Here is an 8557-nt window from a genome sequence, read left to right on the forward strand (position 1 = left end):
GGGGGCGGAGCGGCGGAGGCCGTGCGGCGCCGTCTTCCCGTCAGGTCCCGCCTCCCCCCGCCCCACTTGGTCCCGTCCGTTGTCGCACTTTGCCAAAAATGGTCATTTGCGTGGCACGACGCGAGCGCGGGTTTCCTTGCCGCGGATGACGCGCTGCGAGAGGGATTCCCTGGCTCCGCCGCCGGAATTTAAAGGGGCAGGCACACCGTTGAGACGGCGCGGGAGTACGGGACGTAAATGTCGTCCTCCGGCTTTCGCGGTGGTTCGGCGGGGATTTGATACAAGGGGTGTACCCAGCCCTCCTCCCTGTGGGGAGGGTGGATGGCACCAGCAGTGCGCCAGTGCTCAGTCCGTTTCTTCACAGCATCAATAAACCAAGTGTTAGACTCGGCTAGTTTTTATAGCAGTGTTAATCTATTTTTACTTTTATTAATTTTATCTATTTATTTTTTACCGTTATTTTATTTTTTATTTTTCTTTTCTTTTTAACTTTTTACTCACTTTTATTTTTTAAAATTTTGTTATTATTTATTTCATTTTCATTCTTATTTTTATATTTATTCTTTTTTTTTCCTTAGTTTAATTTTTTAATTTTATCTTTATCCTTATTTTTTCCGTGGGCTCCTCCACCCTCCTGGGAGCTGGCTGGAGAGCCACTCCAGTCGTCCAAGCCAGAGTACGTCATGGGAAGGGCAGGTAACAGCCCTAGGCTTCCCTGCAGTAGAAACTCATGGGGCCAGGACTGTCACAGCCCACCTCAGGCGGCTGTGACATTGCCGGGTCACTGACTGGCACAGGCTGGAAGGCGGCAGAAGCAGATAGAGCAGAGCCCTCTGCACGGAGAATGTGCACTCTTGGGTGACCTGCAGCAAATACAGCAATGATGCTAGTTTACAGATTGTTAAAACATTGCTCTTAGACCCAAAATGTTTCATTTTCACCCTCCCTGGAGGATTCACCCAGCCCTGAGTGTGTCCTCTTTGCTGGAAGGGAAGGAGAAGTCATCTAAGTTCAAACTATAAAATCCCATTTAAGCTGGCTCATGGGCAAAGTATTTTCCCACAGGAGCTCATCTGAGAGTAATGGGCTTTCCTCCACTCGCACTGGCCTCCTTGGGAAGGGGGAGGCAGCACCCATCTCAATCCCAGAGCCTTCGAGGAACACTGAAAAGAAGCAGCCCATTGGTGATAAGCTCTCAGTACCTGATTTTTTTTAGCGCCGAGACAGGCATTTGGGACTAAAACTCCTGTGGATGCTGTTCGGTTTTCAGCACCTTCATTTTCCAGGCAATTGAAATTCTCCATCCGAATTAGCCGCAGCATGTGACTTTGGGGGAGGTGGGGACAGGGCTGTAAAAATAAACCCGTGCTTCCACCTTGCAATTGCATTAGGAGTGAGGGGCTGGGGAGGAGGGGGGGAGGCACTTTAGCAGGCGAGGTTGTGACGTGGTTTTCCCCTTGGGTTGCACATCAGGCAGGTCATCTTGCATGTGCTTCTTTCTGCTGGAGAAAAAATTAGTTCAAGATGTGAGAGGAATCGGGCTTCAGTTGTTAAGAGATGAAGAGACATGGGGAAAAACACATGTTGTAATAAAGAAGCTTAACAAAAGGGGTTGGATTTTGGCTGGTCACCTTCCCTGAGTCTGCCTCCAGCGCTGCTCAGGTGGAGGCTGCTCCTGGCCCTGGGGTGAACCACTGTTGTCATCTGGGGTCACCAGCTCTGGCTTTGGCCATGTCTTAAATCAGGCCGGTGAACTTGTAGAAACCACGCTACTGTGCAGCAAGGAATACAAAAGTATCTGGTCCAGGGAGGGAGAGACAGCCAGAAACAGGGGGGTGGAGGATGTGGTGCTGGAGCATTAGAGTTGAGGCATTTTGTGAGAGGAGAACTGTTTCTATAATTTTTCTTCAGCAGATCATTAAACCTAAACTACCTGCTGTCCTCATGTTTCTGCTAAAGTACAAACATTTCGAGTGTTATTTTCAAACATTATTCCAAAGTGATTTTGGCACATCTACCCCGACCTGATGAATTTGCATGAGACCTAGTCTGGAAACAGCTTGTTTGAAATGACATTCAAGTGCTGTTTTAATATTTGGCTGCAGTTAATGTGGATGCAATTAGTTGACACTTGTAAATCCTCAAGTTAAAAGCCCTGTAAGAAGTGTAGGAAGCTGAAAGCGCACCTGAGGCCAAACCCTCAGCCCCTGTCAGGTGATGAACCTCCCTTCCACGGCTGGAACAGCACCACCATGCCCTCCACGAGCGCCTGACCCACAGCCCCCAGATGCAATGCTGGGGATATATACCCTGTGTATGTACGTTGACTTTGCTAAAGGTTCTTCTGGCCTGAGAGTGCAAGTCCCCATTGGCTGAGATGGGCTCACACATACAGAAGTGATCAGTATGTCCCATGGGAAAAAATAATCAGCCCCACGGAGCCCCCTCATTCCCCTATCAGGCCTTTGTAATACTTTTTTTTTTTTTTTTAATCAAAGTAACTCAGACTAGCCTGGCTCACGGTGCCCCAGACACATGCATTTTTAATCCACATCCAGACCAAGCTTCATTGTGCAATAGGCTCCCTGCTTCCAAAAAAACAAGAGATAACATGTATGTCTGCCTAGTCTATTCTTGCCTGAACCATAGACAAATTAAGACCAGCCTAGGTTCCAGGGCAGGAGAGGATCATTGTAAGGCAAATGAGACCTTGGCTCCTTATGCTTCTTGATTTCGGCAGCAATTAGGAGACTGAAACCCAGATCTGGGAATGCTTTTCACCATGTTTTTACAGGAGCAGAGGATAAGGACACTCAGCAGCAGCTTAGACTTGGCCCTTGGGAAGCACTTAGCAGAGCCTGCAGTTAGGACCTCCTTCTCCAGCCTCCCTAGCAGTGCCAGGCTGCACCACCACGCTGTGCCACCTGCCTAAGGGCAAAAATCATTGATTTTTGATCAAAAAACAATTGCATCCACGATCCTCTTTCTCCTCGCTCTTCTTTTTTACAACCCTTTAGACGTTTCCTGTGAAGAAGCCTGCAGTAATCACTTTGCACGTGTGCCAGTGATGAAGAGCCGAGACTTGCTGTGGCTGTCCCTGCTGCGGGACAGAGCAGCCCCCGGGCTGGGGCACGGCTCCGGGGCTGGTGAGACTGCAGCTGCTCTGCACCGGCTGGGTGCGGGCAGCTGTGGGAAAGCTCAGGAAAGAGCATGCACCTCTTCTCCTCACGCAATTCCTCCTCTCCTGTTTTAAAACTCTCTCCCACCTACCCCCAAATTGGTGCTATCTTGGTCACTGTTCATTATAAAGGACTTTTATTATAGAAGCAACTCTGTTGCTTCCCGAGACGTTTTCCTCAAGCTCTCTGAAGAAGCAGTGTACTCGTTTCCAGAGCTCTCCAGCCCTTCCTGACAACTCTACTTTCATCTGTGCACAAAGTCTGCTTTTATATTGTCTAAGTGCTAAGAGCAAGTGTTTTGATGTTAACTTCTGGGAACGAGCTCTTAAGCTACCACCTCACACTTAATTACAGTCATTTATTAAGTACTCCGGTGTATACAAGGGAGAATGGAGGTTTTCTCCTTCAAAGGGCTTCTGGACGCAGTTCGGCAAACACCTTTCACCAAGCAGAGTGCTTTTGCTACTCATGTACTGTCAGACCATGGAGCCCTCTCTCCTGCCGATAACCCCATTGTTTTCAGAAGGACACACGGCAGCCATAGGGCCTCCCTCCAGCAGTGCAGCATATCTTTAGGGCAGGGAGTCGCTCCCCTCAATTGATTTCAGGTGGCTGCAGTGAGACTGTCCCTGTGTTCAAACACACAGCTGGCTCGGCCCTGCATGAGTGTAGGGTCCAGTTCAGGGCAATGACACTAATCCTGCCACTCCTACTGCTGCCACTGGGTGATGAGGCAACATCATTTAACTCTTCCTAAATCCTGGTGCCAGTAAAAGCCCAGGATAAAGTCAGGTGCTGTGATGCTGAGGGCTTGGGATGCAGGTGGGGCAGCAGCAGGGCAGTCCCGCAGCAGCATGGGCACCGAATGCCTCTGGCACTGCTCAGTCAGGCTTGTGGCACAGCTGTGGTGCAGTGCCATAGCCAGCGGTCCTGCTGGTTCCACGCAGGGTCAGCTCTGCAGGGATCCCAGATGCCAACAAAGCCAAATGCTACTTCAAAGCAGAAACAGCTTCAGCCCTCTTAAAATGCTCCAGAGCAAAGATCCTCCCAACGCACTGAGCAGCAGGTGCAAGAAGAGGACTGGGACCAAGGGCTTATTAAGAGTGACCATGATGCACAGTTTATGACATTTTGCTGGTGTAGGGAAGCAGAAAACAGCTTCAGGAGATACCAGTCTAGGGACGAGCAAGCTCCCGCCTAGCCCCAGAGTACACGGGATGTGAGAGATGGGAAGAGACATCCCACGAGTCGAGCTCTAGACACCTCTTGGCATGAGATGAACAGTCTTATCTTGATACCTGTGTTTGTTTGCCTAGTTCCAAACCTGCCTCAGCAACATGAGAGCCTGCCTTGCCCCACTCCTGCCTCTTGCAGAGGCACCATCTCTGGTCCCAGCAGCCAAAGGGCCCATCGAGGCTCATCCTTGCCACAGCCCAGGGGATTCCCTGTGAGATCCTGGACAGCGCTGCCAGGGTGGTCCCAGCAGACGCTGCAGCAGGAGGCATTTTAGCGGATGGGAGCCCTGCCCTGTGGAGCTTGGACTCAGCTCTTTCCCCATTGCCCAGTCCAGTAAGGGTCTTGAATATTTTCTTGCTGTATTTTGTGAGTGGGGCCTCAAGAAACACATTTTCTTGTGCCAGAGCAGTGGAAAGGACTGAAAACCTACCTCAGGAGCAGTAAACCCCACCCCTGCCAGCACCCCCATTGCTCAGCTGAACAGATGTTGGGGACAGCATCTTTCCTGAAGTTCCCCTGCTCAGGTGCAATCAGGATCAGGCCCACAGCTACGCTGCTGAGGGGCACCAAGCTCTGTGCCATTTCAGCCTGGTCTGGCAGGAGGGGGACTGGCCTGTATCCTTGTACCGCAGAGTTTCGGATGTTATTCTCTGAAGCCGGCCAAGTGGATCACCCAGCTGGGCTTATCAGACAGTTCATTGTTCCTGCCTGAGTGATTCCGCCCCTCCAAAGTACTCCCTGGCAGCACAGCATCGAGGAGGAGGAGGAGGGAGGGGTGCAGCACACACAGATAGTCCTCCTGAAAGTGGGAGGCAGATAAACACACCCAAGTTAATGGCTGATCTCAAGATCTAGTTGAGGCAGTTTGACCTTTCTGCTGGTAAGTCTCCCTTCAGCTGACATGAAAGAGTTTGACACAAGCACTCAGGGGAATGTGTGGCCAATAAATGAGACTTACTTTCTCCAGCAAGTAATATTGATTAGTGCAGCGCCTGCACACACAGCTCGAGGCAGTGGTGGGATTTCAGCACAGCTCACTCAGAAGAGATGGCTGAGACGCAAAGGTAAAATAATTTGTTGACTGAACCTGTAAAGTGTGCTTTCTGTCTCCTACCTTAGCGACCTGTGCACTGCTGAAAGCCTTGGAGGGAGGGAGAGGCTTTGCAGGATGGGCAGCAGCACTGGGAGCTGGCTGCTGTCCCTGCGTGGCCTGGCTCATCTCCATCCCAGTGGGTGTCCTTGCAATTGAGCGCCTCTTTCCATCTTCCTGGGCCACTTTGTCTTTTGGCAGCCCTGGCGAAGAAACATCCATTAGGATCACTGATGGTTTCTGAGAATTTGGGCATTTAGGGCTGAAAAAGGACCAAGGATCCATCTGAGCATCTGGGAGAGGCTTCTTCCTCTCTTGCCATCCAGGACAGGCTCTGCCCCAGCAATCCAGCCATAAAGGGTGGCACAAGATACTGGGCCAGCACATGAAACCAAACCCAGACCTGTGCAGCCTCACTCCAGGAAGCAGCGTGGTGGCATTCCCACCAGGCTGAGCTCCCCGTCCCCTGTGGACCTGCAGACACAGGTCTCAGTGAGCCTGACGATTCCCTGCTGGCTGCAGTGTTATAAGCAGCTATGTAGCATGGAGCGGCTGGGACTCAGCTTCTTGCTGCCCTAGAATTCTTGTTGGTGGCACCACGAAGCTGAAGCATTCCTCACACTGCCAAGAGTGGCTGCCTGGAGTCTATAACCGAGGCCATTCGCTTCATGGGAACATGTTTTGAAAATCTTGCTCCTAGCCTTTTGTGCTTATGGAGAGCCCGATCCATGCATAAGGCAGTACCATGCTCTTTGCCCAAGCCCATGGAAAGCCCACAAGAGTCACAGCACGAAAACGTGAACTACTGCAATTTGTTTTAGTTTTGTATTTATCCTGATGACACTTAAGTACCAGCTATACTAGCCAAATTCTCTGGGACATGAGGTGGAGACTGCTATTATGTAGTATTTCTTAAATGCCCTGGTCTAAACACCTCCCATAATAAACTCCTGGCTTGCTCAGGAATACAGAATAGGGTATTTGAAAGCAGCAGGATGACCTAGAAGCTCAGGTTACACACAGTCTATATGCAAAGGCACTTTAAGTTCTTTTAAAGCAATGCATGGTATTATGCCAACATGAACACTGAGCCCAGGAAAACATACCAAGCTTTTATAAAGCTGGGCAAGCTTTTGGAAGGTTACAAGGATGCTCTCACCCAGGATGTTACTGAATCTTTCCACCATGGCCTGCACTTTTCTTTCCTCCGCCTTCTTCCTCTTGCTGCTGTGTACAGAAAGACGAGGAAAAAGCAGAGCTTTCCTGCCTGGGGTCTCAGGGAAGGACCAGGGGGCAGTTGCTCTGGCCAAGTGTTTGTCCACCCACCCTCCCTCTGGCTAGGATGTGATCCTAGGGTTTGATCACTGGGGTCGTGACTCAAATGCACTCAAATGCAGGAGCTCCCTGGGAGCTGGGATCAGCGAGGGCAGCCCCTGGCTGTAGGCAACTGTTTAGATGGGGATGTGGTGCGTAGGAAGAGGACTCCCAAAGTGGGAGGGTGAAGCCTGGGTAAACACACTGGGGCACCCTCGGGAGCTGGCAAAGGGGTGTGGGACAGCAGCAGGAGTGCTCGGCAGGCTGTTTTGGCCACATCCATGCCCACGTGGCTGCACGCAAACACATCCCATCCCTTGGTAAGCCTACTTCCACAGCAGGTTTAATGACATGCGTTAAAATACCAGCAGGTCCAGAATAAGAGATGCTGTTTGCAGATGCGAGACAGTTTAGAGAGAAATAATACACATTAACCTGCACTGGGCTGCAAGTGGGGACAGGCCCTGGGCTGCTGGCGGACACCTGCTGCCTTGCCCCCAGCCAGGGCGTGCCACAGGAGGGCTGATCCGGTTCGGCCAGCTGCAATCTTGCAGCCCCTCTGCCAGCAAGAGCGAACCCTGCAGCCATTCAGGCACAGGTGGAAGTTTTGGGACCCTCAAACTCCTGGGCTGGCTGGGTGCAGGCTGGTCCCTGCAGGTGCATCCAGTCCTTGGGGCTGCAAAGCACCAAAGCGGAGGAGTCCTGCTCTCTGCTGTCCTGTTGTCCTCTGTCAGATCATGCTGTGCTGGCAGTTTGCAAAGCTGTCTATTATCAGCACGTTAATACCTTTCACAATGTTTAATTAGTTGGAAAGGTAATTGGTCCTGTGGTAGTTCTTTAAAAAGCATGCCCAGTTCACTTGCTCTTGGCAGAGACTTCTGCTTTTTTCTCTTTCATTCTCGCAATAAATATGTTACAACTGATCCTGCTTCCAAAGGCAATACCTATTTGTAAAACAAAGAGGAAGACTGCTCCCTGGCTTTCTGCATATCAGCTCTGCAGCTGGGTGCTGTGCCACAGGTCTCTCCCACTGACACCATTGTGCGTGGATTCAGGGAGACTATCTGTGTTTTGGCTTTTTTTAATGGCTTCTCATTTAAGGTAAGTGGTTTGACACACACAGCCGGGTACTCAGGGGCAGACTCTTTTCTTCACTGGCAGAGCTGGCCCTACTACTGGCTGCACATAAATAAACAGCCAAGAAGCCATATGTAAGTAGCCTGGTCCCCTCAACGTTTATCGCTGCCCTTCCGCCACTGACAGCAGTGCTGGTGCGGGCTGCGACAAGCTGTGATGCCTGAGGCTGGGGCTGGGAGGAGGGAGCAGGAGGATCTGGCAGCTGCAGGAAGAGGACAGGCAGACTGTCCAGGTGGGTGAGAGTGCCACCAGCATCTCTTGAAGGACAGCTAACCACGACATTGTGAGGGTCAGGGGCTCAAGACCACCACCAGCTACGTCTCCGCTGCATTTGGGTCCCTGAAGAAGTGGCAGGTTGCTCTCTTTCCATGCAAGGATGCCACTACTCATGACATGAGGCAACTTGTGCACATTGCCTTTAGGCTTGTGGCCCCATGCTGGCAACTGCAGCAACCATGGAGGTTTGGCCCTATCTTGGAGCCCACCAGCTGATGGCTGCATGCCCCTGAGGCAGCTTGGGACCACTGTGTAGGCACTGTTGGGGTCCCATGGCTGCCCCTTGCCACCCCGGTGCAGCCCTGGAACCCCAGAGCCAGCCCAA

This window comes from Haliaeetus leucocephalus, unplaced genomic scaffold, assembly GCF_000737465.1.
Source record: "Haliaeetus leucocephalus isolate CR32 unplaced genomic scaffold, Haliaeetus_leucocephalus-4.0 Scaffold526, whole genome shotgun sequence".
NCBI lineage: Eukaryota > Metazoa > Chordata > Aves > Accipitriformes > Accipitridae > Haliaeetus > Haliaeetus leucocephalus.